At 34.7% G+C, this 17,018-nt stretch overlaps 1 protein-coding gene across 11 annotated transcripts in view; it reads left to right on the top strand.

Moving 5' to 3' along the window:
* Nucleotides 1-8,459: 8,459 nt before the first annotated feature.
* The window catches only part of LOC147391169 (tRNA-specific adenosine deaminase TAD2-like), a 57,782-nt gene continuing 49,223 nt past the window's right edge, over nucleotides 8,460-17,018 (top strand). For 7 of the 11 annotated variants that reach the window (XR_015182979.1, XR_015182978.1, XM_086459233.1 and 4 more), the window contains exons 1-2: nucleotides 8,460-8,671; nucleotides 16,419-16,494. The gene's annotated coding sequence lies outside the window, so the exon portion shown is untranslated. Of the gene's footprint in view, nucleotides 8,672-10,934; nucleotides 10,977-16,418; nucleotides 16,495-17,018 lie in introns of all 11 variants that reach the window. The other 4 variants (XM_086459234.1, XM_086459232.1, XM_086459235.1 and 1 more) reach the window with 2 other exon arrangements.

Here is a 17,018-nt window from a genome sequence, read left to right on the forward strand (position 1 = left end):
CAATGTCTCTTGGTTCAAGAGTTGTTGGATCGTGTTTAATCTGAGATCTAATGATCTACACCTATTGGTTGAATCTACGCAATCTAATAGTTCCAATGGCGTCTAATCGGAAATCACTTGATCAAACAGATCTGATCATCCATGATCGAATACCAATCATGAACTAGCATACCTAATCGATCTTGATCGGGTACTAACTTGATGTAATGCAACCGATCATTCCCAATCGGGTATTGATTTTATCCAACACGCTTGGTCGTTCTTGATCGAGTATTACCTTGATCCAACGGTTCCCAGTCGAATACTAATGTTGTAGAGTTCCTAAATCCTAAAACAAATCATCATGATCATGTGTTAGAATTCAATGCATTAAATAACACTCCCCATAGATGATAATAACATAAATAGACAACACATGATTAAGATGGTCAAATAGTAACGAAAAAAAAACTAAACTGAATTATAAATGTAACAATATATCCACAAAAGATATGACTGCATGAGTATTCAAATAGTAAACTCATAATATAATAATAGAAATAAATGGCATAACATGACCAATATACAAGAGTCCTCTCACTAACATCGAATCCTACCCTCTCACTCAAAAATAATGCAAAAGACCCTAAAATTAAGCGTCAACTGGACTAATAAAAATAGTTTCACTGCTCACCTAAGAGTGGACTTTGATCATTTGTGTGACCTACATGCTGGAACTCTTCTTAAAGCTCCTCAAGATGCTCCTCAGCTGAGGGTGGATCTGCAATTGAAATGGTAAGGTTAGTGAAAACGCCTTCGATCCGCGAGGTGTGCGGATTCGCTTTTGATTTTTGAGGTTTTTTAGTCGTCACCTAGTTATTACGGTCTAGGAATCCAACATTGACTCTAAATAGGTAAAAACAACTAATCTACAAATAAAAAGAAACTATACTCCGGGGATCACGTTACGGGATTGGAAGGTATTATGCACCAACCCCACCCGACAAACATCGGTCTTTACTATTTCTCAAAAAAAAGATTACATTGCTAAAATACCTAAAAATAAATATAAAAAAATAAGAAGTATACCTAGATGATCGCAACAATTTGTTCCCTCAGAGCTGGCGAAAAACTTCTTCGTATGAGATTCCTTTCTTTGTTTCCGTCATTGGATCTACTTCTGATCTCCAAGTTAAGGTATCTTCCTCTGGATCTGAGAGTTTTCTATGTTTTTGAATGGTTTCTAGATGTTTCTTTGAAGGTTTCTGGGTGTTTTTTGAGCAGAAACTAAGGTTTGGGTGTTAGGTAAGGAGTTGGGACTTCAATTTTTGAGTTTTGGGAAGATTGGGAAGACTTTTTGACCTATCTTTTCTAGGGTTTCTTTTGACTTGTGAAATTAGGTTGTAGAGGCTCTATATTTATAGAGTTTTTGGGTAGAGTTGGTGTTGGATTAAGTTTCTTTTAAATAAGGTGAATTAGGATTTTGATTTAAGTCTTATTTGATTGATTAGGTTTCTCTAAATTAAGATTTTAATTAGGATATTGACTTAAGTCTTATTTGCTTGACTAGGTTTCTTTAGATTAGGATTTTAATTCTTACGTACAATGAAAGAATATATTTTTGATTTTTGGAGATACCTCCTTAATTATATTTTAATTATTTGGACCCCCAGATGGAAGGGTCTTTTAATAAATATTAAAGGGGCTCCACTTAAATAAGTGAGCAACCATCAACAATTTTGCCTGAAGGCTTGATTGATTAATTTTATTGGTTCAGAATTTTAAATTAATTTTATTAAGGTTCCATTTTACATTAATTAATGCTTTTATTATTAATTTAAAATTTTAAAATTTTAAAAATAGAAAAATTATCGTTTTGCCCCTGAAGAGAACTTTTGCATTTTAGATCATTTTTTGATGTTGTTGAATGTTTTAAAAATAATTTTTCGTAAAGAATTCGATGGGATTATCGGTTTGTGTCACTCATGAATTTTTTGGCATGAAATGATTGTGAACCCCATGAGGGGCATTTTTATAATTTTGTTAAATTTGGTGAAAGTTGGCGAAATGGTTTATTTGATTTCAATTTGTTGTTTATGTGTTTGAAAATATTTTTTTAAGCGTACTGTGGGCTCTAAGGATGTTTTGATGTTAGGGGTATTTGATAATTTGATCATTTTTTAGTGGTTTTTATCGTATTGTCTTAAAAATAATGATTTCTACGTTGTGAGTCATATTTTCCTATCATAGCGCAGTTTCTAGAGTTTTATTTACTTGAGATACCTCATCTAAATTTTCGAAACATATCTAGTAATAAATAAAAACATTGGAATATTCATCCATCATTGAGAACCGTCGCAATCGGGTTGACGAGTTGATTAATCAAGCGAGTGCGAAAATTGGGTGTCTACAGGTGAGTAACGGAAGAGTTACCCATCAAGTAAATAACTATCTTAAACTAATAATTTCCTAATTATGAATTTATCAATCATTCTAAAACATTTTTAAAACACGTGCAAGTTTTCGATGTAATAAGAGTAAAGTTATATAAAATATTCGGGAAATATAAATAGACATTTGAAACACATTATAAATAATTTAATTTAAAATCTACATAGCATTTCTAGCAGAACTAAATACAAAGAGTGGTAGTGTAGTTGATAAGAGCATTGAGAATAACGACTGAATACCTCCTAGTCAGGATTTGATTGTTCCAGATTTCACCGATGTGAAACCCCACCGTTAGTTCTTGATTCAGTGGCCGATCACTGCACTTATCATAATTGGGTAACAGTTTATCCAGCTCAAGTTAACTGTTGACTATGACCATAAGGTTGTTGTATGGTGTTTTAGTCCTATCCTATTTGATGTTTGAAATAGACGCAATTTTTGCCAATAAGGGGAATAAAAGGAAGACCAATGCAAGAAAATTGAGAAATAGAGGATTATCAATAAGAATCAAACGAAAAAAGAAGACCAAAAAACATATGCTGACAGATAGCGAATGCTTATTCGTTATCTTGACAAAACTTCATACAGGAGCAGTTTTTATTTGCATTTAGTTTTTTGTAACAGAATCCCCTATAACTCTATAAATAGAAGAGTCATGTGAGGTGATAGGGATGATTTCTAGTTCTTAAAAGAGAGAGAGAGAGAGAGAGAGAGAGAGAGAGAGAGAGAATAGAACTTGGGGGGTTTTCTAGAGAGCTTTATTCCTAAAAAAGGGAAAAGAGATAAAGAAGCTTGGGGAAGAAGAAGATGATCTAGAAAGAGAATGAATTCCATCTCACCATGAGAGAGAACTTCGATTGATTGAAGCTTCAAATCTCTAAATCTTCCTTTTTTATTTTCATTTCTTTTAATGAAATTTCTAATTTTTTTGCGTTTCTTCTTATTCATTGCTCTCCAAGTTTTTGTTTTATTAGTGTTTTTGCAAGTTTTTCTTTTTTTTCTTGCTCTTCAAATTATAATAAATAGAGGTGTCAGGTCTAAAACTTGATCTAACCACCCCATCATGTTGAGGTTGGATCCTTGATCCATTATTTTCATGATGGGAATAAGGAGATGAACTCAAGCTAAATGTCTCCTTCCATAAGCCTTGAGATGCCTCAAATCGATTTGTTGCTTCAAAATGTCTCGAATCAGATAGAACCTTTGGAGGGAGAACAAAATGGTGATTTCGTTGCCCCTTTTGGTCGTAGTTGGATTTGAGTTTCTTCTTATTTCAAATCTGAATATTTTCTTCATTTTTTTTTTTTTTGTTCTTCAGATTTTTTTTCCCCTTTTATGCAAATTATAATCATGTAGATTTTTATGCTATTTGTTTTGTTAGTTTGCCATGTACAATGCACATAACGAATAGGTTGTAACAAATGAAAGTATTACCCCACATAACGAACGTGTTCACTATCTATAGTGAACGCATTCTCTATAAGCCAATCGTATTTTGCTAAGTATGGATCGAGAATGCATTCGCTATGTCATAGCGAACACGCATTCACCATGTACCATTCGATGTCTCATTCACTTTGAAAAGGAATTTTATTCTCTATGAATCACTCCCATTCACTTTGCACGCTGTTTTGAGGTCATTTTCAACATTTTAAGCGTTAATAGAGATGTTTTTTTTTTCTTTTTCTTATGTCATCTCTTGTACACTTTCATAGATCCACTTCTTGTCACCATAAGTTGATAAGGTTGTACCCGACCTTTTCCATAGCTCAATGGTTTGTCTTATGTTTTATAATAATTTGTTTGTTTTGTGTTTTCTTTTTCTTTTTTTGTCTTTGCTGTCTGAAATAGACATTCTTTTCCTTTTCTTTTCACTTCACATTTTTCTCAAAACCAAAAGGTATACTTTTTCATGGAAAACATACCTTCAGAAGTTAAAAAAAGAAAATGTGTTTTAAAGAGAATGTTTTAAATAAACTAGTCTAGGATTTGGAGTGTTTTCCCATTTGTTTCGATCAAGAACTTGGAGTTTCCCCCTTGTTCTCCAATATGTGTGTTGTTATGTTTTTTAATTTCTTACTATATTCCAAAAAGACAAAATTTTCACGTTGTAATTTCAGTTTTCCTTTAAATAAAGTATCTTTCATCCATGATTGTTGCATCCTTGATAATTTGTTTCATTCTCTTTTATTTCAAAATCTTGAGTACATCAACAATATTGGTAACTCACTAAATAAATGTACGTCCTACTTACAAAGAACTCAAAGGCTTGTGAGTACATCGACAATATTGGTAACTCACTAAATAAACGTACATCGAATATGTTTCTAGTCTTTTCATCTCCCCTACTCGCTACGACTCGACATAGAAATTTACACAGACTTAGGACCGCTACACCTTACACCCGATTTAGCAAGCACGTACGCTTAGATTCGATAACTTAGAGACCTTGCTACGCTAGGAAAATGTTACATTAAAACTTAGAAATAATCACGTTGGCACTGAAAGAAACCTCACGCTAAAATTTGCAAAAAAATGATCAAAATGATGAAAATACCCATCATAAATTTTGGACCTCTGAAAAATCTTGAAAATACTGCTATCGCACTCAAAATATAATTTCGAGTCTAATGAGACCCAAATCGATGAAAACAAATAAATTTAGGAAAAATCACAAAATGATAGAAATGCCCTTCAATGTCCAACATTGACCTAGAAACCATGATTCTTAGGAAAACATGAAAAAAAATCAAAATCAAATTTAAATTGAAATTCGAAACCAAATTAAAAATCCAATCTAATAAAAATAAAATTAAATTAAAAATTAAACAATTAAAATTTAATCAAGCGATCAAATTTAATCAAAATCAATTTAAGTTCAAATTAAAAATCACTCAACCAATTAAAATGCAAAATCAAATAAAAAATTAAAAAATCAATCAACCAATAAATTCAAAATTAAAAATCCAATCGACCAATCAAAGCGAGATTAAAATCCAATTGGCCAATCACATTAAAATCAAATTCCAACCGACCGATCGATTTAAAATTCAATCAATTATTCGAATTCAAATCCAATCGACAAAACCAAAAATTGACCAATCAGATAAAAATAAAAATTAAAGTTAACCTACCAAATTAAAATTGAAGATCCAATCAATTGTAGGAGGACCATCAAGGCGAGTAGCGTGGGATTGCTACTCCCATTCTCTTAAAAGTGGAGACAAAAGAAAGGGAAACAAAGAAAATAGAAACATTTGTTTTATAAAGAGAGACATATCTTTCTCACTCTCAAAGGGAGCTTTTCTTCTCTTTTTTGCTAAACGTATTCCCTCTCATTACTGCCCCTACATCTCTCTCTGCCCAGTTCTTTCTCTCATCTCCCCTACATCCTCTCTCTGCTCTTCACCTCTCCCTACGTTTCCACCCCTCTCTATCTTCTTCTCATCTTGCTCATCTGCACTTCTAGTTCAATATCTGTTTTGGACAGTAAACAAAAAAGAAGAAAGAAAGAATAAGAGAGAAGGGAAACTTACTTGTTTGCTCTCTCCTTCTTCAACCATTGACCCTTACATCTCTCTCTCTCTCTCAGCTCTTTCTTCTAAAATGGGAAAATGCTGCAATGACCAAGAACTCTCTTCTCCAACATGAAACTCTTAACTTCTCATTCTTCATGACCACTAACTCCACTACAATCCCCCTTCTTGTTTCCCCTCATTTTTTTTACAGACCAACAACACCTACATCTCTGCCCAACTACCTCTTTTAGCCCGCGTCTTCAACCTACATCTCTGCCCAGTCACCTCTTTCAATCGTCATCTTCAACCAACAGCCTATCACAATCACTGCGACACATCTCTTTCACAGCCCTCACAGTCCACAGCTCCTCTTTCCCATGTTTGACAGCAACTCGACGTCTCTCACACCCTTCCATAGCAGCAACGAACTCGTCTCTCCATCACTCTTCAATGCTCCCCTTACATTCATCTTCCTTACTACCATACTTACAAGCCATCTCGAGTTGTGCCTGAAGGAGCTACACCCAATCGCCATTCCAACATCAAGGTAAGTCTGACATAATTTTAATTTTTTTAATTTTGTTTTCTCTTCCCCTTCTACTCATGCTTCGTTCTTTTCCATTTATTTATTGATTTATTATTATATTAGTGTTTTCTATTATTTTAGAATAATAATCATCATATAGCTTGGGGGTATAGGAAATTGTTATTCTTTTATTCTTTCTCATTATTTTTCTTATATTAGTAGGATTAAGAATCATATTATTTTTCTTTTTATGAAATCAAGATCACCATGCTTAAGTTGATTTTTTTTTTGTTCGTTTAAATTCTTTTAACAATTGAAGTGACTCGAATTATTTTGATTGTTGTCATGTTTATGAATGTATAATTATTCAAATTGAAGAATTGTGATAAGTGATATTTGTGCAATGATGCTATGCAATAATTTGTTTGTTAAATCGATAGATATTCAAAATGACTCTTTTGGAAATTCAGAAATTGGTATATTTATTTTTTTTAGATTTCAAATCTTAAAAAGGGACGTTGGGCCCACATTGACAATCCAACAACACAACTTTTTAGATTTCATAAAAATATTCATATTAAAAAAAAAATTAAAAAATATTGTGTTTCGAGCTTGATCCAAGGTATTGAAAATGAACGGCCATTAAGCACCCAAACTTAAAATAAAATTCAACGATGAAAAATAACTATTTTTTTTTTTTTAAAGTTCATATAATTTTATCATCTACAACTCCATTGCATCAGATCATGTTTTTGAATGTCACAAGGTGATCAAATAAAAAAGTTGCTTTTTTTAACTATGGGCAGGAGAGAGAAAGAGGCGATAGTGGGTGTTGGCCAAAACCAATATCCAGTTAGCATCACTCTTATTTTAAAGGTATTACATAATTAATGTAAAATAAAATCTTAATAAATCAAATTAAAATTTTAATAAATAAATACAATTAATTAAGATCATAGGCCCAATTTTAAGTGACGACCAATTTATTCAAGTGGGGTTCACTTGAAATATAATTAACGAACCCTCCAATAGAAGGGTTTTCCAAAAAATTAATAATTTAATTCTATGTAACTCAAAAAAATTGAATCAAAATAAAAAATCACTTGAATATTATCTAAATAACTTGAAAATTAGTTAGAGATGGACTCTATCCAAGAGAGACCTAGTCTAATTCTAACCCTATCAAAAACTTCAAAAATGTATTTATACCACCAAGACTCGAAAAAGAAAACCCTAGGGATTTTACAATGAATCCGACGAAGTGCAACTCCGGTGAATTGGCGACCTAACCCAGATTCCTCTCTCTCTATTCCTTCATTCCTTCTTCTTCTTCTCTCCCTTTTTCCTTCTTCTCCATTTTTCAGAAAAACGATAGAAACTTTACAGATTTTTGGTTTGAATCATGTTAAGTTGTGGCGAAAATTGACCTACAACAACATGATTTAATGACGAACATGTTAATTACCGTCGCAATAGGTGTTTATTTTGTTTTTAATAATGATATATAGTGAGAGTATTTTAAGTTGCCGTCGCAATAGAGCTTTAATAAAAATAGTTTTTCTTTTGCTACCCCCAATTTTACTCATCACACCCCCAATTTCTTAAATTATTTATGACACCCCAATTAAAGATTAAAACATACCTAAAAATAGACCATTAAGAAATAAAAACTTTAATAATTGGATCATCAAGCTACCGTGCCAAAACTTAGGGCCTATTTGGATTGATTTCTCAAAGTGCTTCTGACTCTTACAGGGAGTCGGAAGCACTTACTCTGTTGTTTGGGTATTTGATGCTTTGAAAAAATACTTTTTAAAAGAGTCAAAATAGTACTTTTATAAGAAGGAGAAGTACCGAAATTGGTACTTCTTAATTTCGTTCTTGCGGAGAACAATTTTCCCGTCAAATTTTTTCACAACTTTCCAATTTTACCCTTCGTTTTATTTAATCGGTCTTTTATCCTAATTTAACGAAACGTAACACAGAAAAGTCTGTCTTCTCCACCCTACATATTGAAGAAGCAGATCGTGAGACTCGTTCGACAGAGCCGAGAGTCATCTCTCTCCCTCCGACTGGCTTCTCCCTCCTGCGATTACGGTGGCTAACCCCATCAACTGAAACCCTCAACAGAAACCCTCAACGGCACTCTCAACGGTGGCGAGATCGTTCTCATCCTTGAAACCCTCAACAGAGAGAGGTAATTTTTCTGCTTTTTTAATCCCACTTTGAAGTTCTCGATTGAAAACACAACAGAGAGGTATAACCCTCATCTGTTCTTCTATAACTGATTTGTCGACTGAACCTCGACAGAGAGAGGTAACTCTCATTTGAATCTCTTTGAAATTTCGACTAAACCTCGACTGAACCTCGCTCACTTCTCAAAATCTATTTAGAAACTCAATTTTGATTTTTTTTCAAATGGTTTTAAAAAAAAAAAATCAAAATTGAGAGTTACCTCTCTCTATCGAGGTTCAGTCGACAAATCTATTTAGAAACTCAATTTTGATTTTTTTTCAAATGGTTTAAAAAAAAAATTTGAAAAAAAATCAAAATTGAGAGTTACCTCTCTCTGTCGAGGTTCAGTCGACAAATGTGTATAGAAAGTCAATTTTGATTTTTTTTTTTAGAACGGCCTTTTTGTTCTTTAGAAAAAATAAAATAATAATAAAGTTAATTGTTAATGTTGGTGTTTCTTTTTCGCCAATGTTTACGTTTAGGAACATTTGCTAAAAACTTATTCTAATGGGTTGAAAAGGAAGGGTATGTAGGACTATAGCCTACGGTTTCAGTTTTTATTTTTTATTTTTTTAATCTGACCTTCAACACAATCTGTAAATCATTGATTCCTTCGAATTCCATTCGTATTTTTCCTATGTTTAGTTGTAATAAGAGGAATGGGTTTGTTTGGATCGGATTTTTTTACTAAATATTATAATGGTGGTCTTGCTATTGTGATTGTATAAGCTCAAAGTGGGGATTAACCCAAAATTATCATCAAGATGCTTAGGTCTCATTTCTTGTGAAGTGTTTTTTTTTTCAAATGTTTTAAGGTGAAGTATGTTCCTACTTTGTACTTCATTACTTGCATGTTTGAGCTGATATGTTGTGTAACTAGTTAGAGTGGTTGAATATTGCTTGTTCATGGATGAGATTGAATTTACTTATTTATTTATTTAGTCTCATGTTCATTCGAGGTCGTGTTTTAGGCTTTGATGACATATTGGAGTGTTTTAATTGATAATATTTATATGAACTGTTGCATGGATGTTAAATTGTGTATTATGTAGGTATTTTTTTATCAGAAAAATTTCATACGTTCATTTTTAAGAGGAGATGTTGTTGAAATTTCGATAGAATTATAAAATTTATAAATTTATTTAAATTGAAAATAATTATTTTTATAATTTTTTAATATATATATGGGAGCGGTTCGGCAACCCTAAAGTTTGCCAAGTTTGGTGCCAAACATTTTTTGTAAATCACTTTTGATGGGGTTAGAAGTTTTGGAATAGGCTGATTTTTGGTGAGGATGATCTCCTCATCATAAAGATCATCCTCACAAAAAATCAGCTCATTCCAAAGCTTCTAACCCATATTTTGAAAAATGTTTGGCACCAAACTTGGCAAACTTTAGGGCTGTTGAACCGTCCCCTATATATATATATATATATATTTAGTGTAATAATATATTTTTTAAGGTATTCAGATCATTTTTTGTACATTCTGGGTGCATTATCAACATTAAGGGTATTCTTTCTCTCTCTCTCAATTATATTTCTATTTGCTAGATTTAGGATTTTATATGAGCCTTATCCTAATTGTAAACAATCTTAAGAGTATGTAATACAAGTCCTACATCAGACATACATTGTCTTGTCTCTTCTATTGGTTTTAAATCCTATAAAAGAAGTTTATGATCGACATGATATAATTATATAATTTTATGATTTAAAAGTTACTATTAACTGAATAAATTATATTTTTGGATAAATTTAATATATTTCTACTACATGAACATCTTTGTTTATTGGTATGACGATCACATATAAATTTTGTTTATGAATGTTTTTTATTCATTTTACATATGTTGGTGTGATTATTACATATGGTTTTATGTATGATGATACAGGTTTTATTATATGATAGTTGTTATGTTTTTATACAGATTTTATTTTTCATATGTAAAAAACCCCTTCTCCCCAACGATCCGGTTTGATTTTCTCTTCGATCTGCTCTCTCTCTTTCTCTCTTTGATCTGGTTTGATTCTCGAATTCCCCTGTATTCATCTCTCCTTAAATAAATAAACTTGCGCGCTCTCTCGACTAGATCTATTCAAGTTGGATCCATAGCGTTGTTCATCAGGTTTGTTTGTGTTTTTTTCCCGCTCTTGAACTGTTCTAGGGTTTGAGCTCTTGGTCTCACTCAATGATTTTGATTTTTTTATTTGCTATTTCTTCAGATCAAACTCTCGGTCTCCCTCTTTCTCTCTGTATAATCTTCAGTGAGTTTGGTTCTAAGTTTTCGATCTGATATTGAAACTTTAATCACATTTGATAGTATAGTTTTGGTTTTATATTTTGGTTCGATTTAACTGAAAACCCTAGTTCTGTAGTGTTGATTCAATTTTACGGTGTAGTAATTGATCCTTAAACCATAGATTTCATTTTCTAGGTTTTTAATATAGAGACGGGATTGACTCATTTGGGCTTCCGCACCAAGAGACAGGTTTTTTAGGATTTTGTTGGTTGAGATTAGGATATTGATAGGAACTGTTGCTAATATAAATAACTCAACAGAATTCGAAATACAAAACAGAAATTAAAAAAGCTAGTAGTTATTCTTCTTTGCCTCTTCTCTGTAAGAGGTTCAGAATTTATAAACTAATGACTCAATGATTCCTACTCTTCTCCTCAATAGAAGGAGTGAGTTACTAACTCAACAACCTCACCTAAAATCCAGGACTGACTCAACAACTTATCCCTCCTGATAGGAAGGAGTTGACTCAACTAAACTAAGAGAAATGTGGGGAAAACTTGTAGATCGTAACTTTACACCCCTGTGGTTTAATCGACTTGTCCTCAAGTCGTGAAATTTGGAAAACGGGCTACAAACTCGTCATAGACTTCCCAGGTCACATCTTCTATTGATTGGCCTGTTCACTGGATGAGTAGCTTGGTAATTGCTTTATTGTAGTGTTTGAAGATGCCACGATCCAAAATTTTTGCCGTTTGCCACCCCTGTGCTTCTATATTGACCATGGGAGGAATGGTTTGGCTTGTATTGACGGAGTTGCCCACCCGTTTTTTAAGTAGAGATACATGAAAACTGGGTGGATTCTTGATTCTGCTGGAAGCGCAAGCTTGTATGCCACTTGGCCAATGCGACTAATGACTTGGAATGGCCCATAAAAACGTGGGGCAAGTTTGTAATCCTTATGTTTTCGCAATGAGTGTTGACGATATAGCTAGAGTTTAAGAAATACCCAATCGCCTACGTCAAATGTTCGTTCTGTGCGATACTTGTCGACTTGCATTTTCATTCAATTTTGAGCTGAGAGGAGGTTCTCTTTTAACATTTGAAGTAGCTTGTCCCGATCTTGTAGTGTTGTATCAACCATATGAACATTTGTCGTACCTGGGATATATGTATCAATTTTTGGTGGAGTGCGACCATAGACAACTTGGAAGGGGGACATTTGAAGCGAGCTATGGTACGAGGTGTTGTATCAAAATTCTGCCCAAGGTAACCACTTTATCTACTGTTGAGGATGGTGGCTTGCAAAACATCTCAAATATTGTTCCACAGAACGGTTTACAACTTCAGTTTGACCATCAGATTGTGGATGATAGGCCGAGCTCTTACATAATTTTATTCCTTGCATTTTGAAGGCTCCCAAAATTGACTTATGAAAATCGGGTCTCGATCACTAATAATTGACCTTGGCATGCCATGTAATTTGGCGATGTCGCAAACAAATATTTCTGCCACACTTGATGCTGTATAAGGATGGGCTAATGGTGAAAAGTGTGCATACTTACTGAATCGGTCAACCACCACCATGATTGAAGAAATACGATTTGAGATTGGAAGACCATCGATAAAATCCATAGATATGTCAACCCAAACTTCAGACGGAATAGGCAAGGGTTGCAATAAACCGGGCGGAACCATTGTTTCGACTTTAGTACGTTGGCAAACATCACATTCAGCCACAAACTTCTTTGTTGCTTGCTTGAGTCCATTCCAATAAAAATTTATAGAAACTCTTTTGTAAGTAGGAAGGTACCCTGAATGACCCCCAATTGGACTAGTATGGAATTCTTGTAGGATTTTGGTGCACCATGGTGAGGATGATGGAAGTACTATCCTCCCTTTGTAACGAAGAATGCCATTTTGTATAGAGTAGTGTGGAACTAAAGAAGAGTTTTGGAGCACTTGTTGAACAACTTTGTTTAAGCTATCATCTTTGGAGCATTCATCAAGAATTTCTTGCATGCAGGTGAAAAGTGGAGTGGATATGGCCAGCAACTTTGGTTCTTGTTGTATGAGTGAAAGGGCATCAACAACATTATTTTCTTTGCCTTGTCTGTAGATTATTTCGCAGTCATACCCAAGGAGTTTTGTAAGCCATTTTTGTTGCTCCATCGTAGTTAATCTTTGTTCCATGAAATACTTCAATGTGCGATGGTCAGTAATAACCTTAAAATGTCTTCCCAATAGATAAGGACGCCATTTTGATATGGGAAATACTATTGCAAGCATTTCCTTATCATAGATCGAAAGCTTCATATGTTTTTCAGCCAAGGCTTTACTAAGATAAGCCAATGGTTGACCCCTTTGTGTGAGTACCGCACCCATACCAGCTCCTAACGCATCACATTCGATGATAAACTCTTTTGAGAAGTCTGGTAATGCTAATGCCGGGGTAGTGGATAGAGCTTCTTTGAGAGTTTCAAAAGCTATTTCTGCCTCGAGTGACCAATTGAATGAATCCTTCCGTAGCATGAGTTAAAGGTGCAGCAATCTTGGCATAATTCTTGACAAACTTTCTATAGTAGCCAATGAGTCTCAAAAAACCCCACAATGCCTTGAGAGTAGATGGTTTAAGCTAGTGCTTCATGGCTTCAATTTTAGAAGGGTCTACCTGTACTCCTGTGGCTGAAATTACATGGCCAAGGTACTCCACTGATGATTGTGCAAACGCGCATTTTTCTTTTTTTACAAATAATTGATGCTGATGTAATGATTGAAATACCTTATTGAGATGATCCAAATGCTCCTGCAAGCTTTTGTTGTAGACGAGGATGTCATCGAAAAATACCAACACAAATCGTCGAAGAAAAGGCCGAAAAACCTCATTCATCAAGTCTTGAAATGTTGCTAGTGCATTGGATAGTCCAAAAGGCATTACAAGAAACTCATAATGGCCTTCATGAGTACGAAAAGCAATTTTTGGGATATCAGCTTCAGTCACCCTTATCTGGTGGTAACCAGATGGCAGATTTAACTTTGAAACATCGCAGCTCCATGTAGCTCATCTAACAGTTCGTCGATAACTGGTATCGGATATTTATCCTTTATCGTGAATTTATTGAGAGCACGGTAATCCACATAAATCCGCCAATTTCCATATTTCTTTTTGACTAAAAGAACAGGAGATGAAAATGGACTTGTTCTAGGCCGAATAATTCCTGAGTCACGCATTTCTTGAACTAATTTTTCAATTTCATTTTTTTGGAAATGTGGGTATCAATACGGTCTCACATTTGGTGGTGTGCTGCCTGGTAATAATGGTATTTGGTGATCTTGCTTTCTACTTGGAGGTAACCTACGCGGTTGCTCAAATATGGTTGCGTACTTTTGAAGCAAGGAAGACACCTCGGAATCTGTTGTGAGATAGGTTGTAAGTGTATGAGATGGACGTAGAACCCAAGCCTTTGTTGTAACATGAGTTGGTGAAACTCACTTGAGTCCTTAACTGTACCAACAAAAGGGTTTAGTCCAGTCAGAAGGATTTGTTGCTTGTCTTGATAGAACATCATCTTCATTCGGTTGAAGTCCGAAGAGATAATTCTAAGTGACCGTAACCATTTAGCTCCAAGCACAGCCTCATAACCACATACCGGTAGTAAGAAAAAATCTGGATAAAATGTATGTCCTTGTAATGTTAGCATCACATGATTGCAACGCCCAAGACTTTGTTTTTTAGAACCATTGGCCACTGTAACAGATATAGGTTCTGAGTGTGTTATCTTTAATCCACATCGTTTTGCAATCTTAGGATGGAGAAAGTTGTTAGTTGCACCAGAATCAACCAAAATCATTAGAGAGTGTCATTTGATTTGTCCTAAGAAACACATTATTTCTGGATGTTTGGTACCACACAAGGCATGAAGAGAGATGTCCATGGGTGGCTCCTCTTCATTGTCACCTTCAGATGTTTCAATGGGGGCAGCACTATCATCAACCTCAAGTAACAGCAATTGAGGCTTTTTACATCGATGACCAGGGTGGTACTGCTCGTCACAATTGAAACAAAGGTTTTTGGCCCTTCTTTCTTGCTGCTCGGCAACGGTAAGACGTCGAACTCCTGATGGAATGGTGGCTGAAGTGGAAAGATTAGGAGTAGTCCACTTAGATGGTGGGTTTGGAAGTGGTGGTGAAGGTGTTTGAGGATGTGATGTTCGGTTGAAAGGCGTCCTATTGGACTGTCGTTTAGATACAGCACAGACTATAGCATTGGTGGCCTCTTCTTGTTGTTTAGCTATTGTGTATGCATGTATTAATGTGGGCGGATTCATCAACTTCACACTAGCTCGAATGTCCTCATGTAAGCCAGAGATGAAACAACGAATAAGAAAGGGCTTCGGTAACATAAGACTTCGATTTGCAAGTCGTTCAAACTTGGCTTGGTAGTCTCTGACAGTAGTTGTTTGGCGTAGTTTAGCTAACGACCCTTCAGGGTCATCATCTTCTGTTGAACCAAACCGAGAGGACAAGGCTTTGCTGAACTCGATCCAAGTTGGTCGCCCCTTCGTTTTTGCCAGCCACTGGTACCAAGGAATGGCATCACCAAGTAAGTGAGTTGTTGCTATGTTCATCATGTGTTCTTCAGGAACACCATTCAATCCTTGGAATTGTTGTGCTCGAAAAACCCAGCCTTCTGGGTCAGTGCCGTTGAAAGTAGGGAAATCCAATCGTAGGGGTTGTCCTTGAAAGCCATTGAAGGTAGGTTGATTTTGGCGTGGTGGTTGTCAGGGCATTTGAAGAGGAGGATCAACTTGTGGAGGAAATTTGGGGTGTTGAAAAAAATTGTTGAAATTGGTTTGGATTGAGACAACAGCTTCCGTGAGTTCTACCACTTTGGCGCTTAAATTGGCGATCTCTCTCTTGCTAGTTTCTATTTCGTCTCTGAACTCAATGGTCTGATTGGGAACTGGATTTGCGAAGCCAGGTGGTGGTGGTGTAGTTGCTGCCATGGTCGCAAGATCAATGCTTTGATACCAAAATGATAGGAACTGTTGCTAATATATAAATAACTCAATAGAATTCGAAATACAAAACAGAAATTAAACTAGCTAGTTATTCTTCTCTGCCTCTTCTCTGTAAGAGGTTCAGAATTTATAAACTAAATGACTCAACTGATTCCTACTCTTCTCCTCAATAGGAGTGAGTTACTAACTGAACAACCTCACCTGAAATCCAGGATTGACTCAACAACTTATCCCTCCTGATAGGAAGGAGTTGACTCAACTAAACTAAGAGAAATGTGGGGAAAACTTGTAGATCGTAACAGATACTTCAACTCTGATCTCAATCTCGTTTTGGACAGATTTCATGTGAATTTATCGTTTAATTTTAGTTTAAAAGACTTAGACTTAGGGTTTCACTTTTATTTTTTTTTAGAATTAAACCCTAATTTCAATTCAATCTTTTGTTTCAGTCGATCTCGACTCTTAATTGCCTCTCTCTCACTTTGGTTCGAGTCTTTTGTGAAGATTACCAATTGGATTAATCAAGTAAGTAATTTGTTGGATTTAGACTAGTTTTATTTTTATTTATGAACTTATTTTACTCAGATTGATAACCTTCGAAAAAGCAATTTGGGAAGAAAGGATCTAGTGTGTGATTCCTACTTGAATCTGATTTGATTGCTTTGAAGTATCTTGATTATTTCATTTCAGTTCGAATTGTTTGGTTAGTTTTAATCTAGAGAGCATTCATTTTCATTTTGTTTTGTTGAATTTGCTCATTGGTTGAATTCTATCCCATATTTTTGTACATGAGTTGTGATCCATTTTTCATTGGTGTTTATTGGTTATGCTCTATTTCCATGTTGTTCAATGTCTAATTAATTGGATTTGGTTGTGGATTGCTTTCATGTATTTTGTTTGATAGTTCTTTTTTTTCTCTATCGTGATTTCGAACAATTAAATTTTGGTTTGGGTTTGAATCCATTGGATTTCCAAAATTTGGTAGTTTATTCTCTCGTGCAAACTTGGCAGCATTAGGAACTCAATTTATATGCGTTGGTCAGTTAGAT

This window comes from Akebia trifoliata, chromosome 11, assembly GCF_017979445.1.
Source record: "Akebia trifoliata isolate Shusen 1 chromosome 11, ASM1797944v1, whole genome shotgun sequence".
NCBI lineage: Eukaryota > Viridiplantae > Streptophyta > Magnoliopsida > Ranunculales > Lardizabalaceae > Akebia > Akebia trifoliata.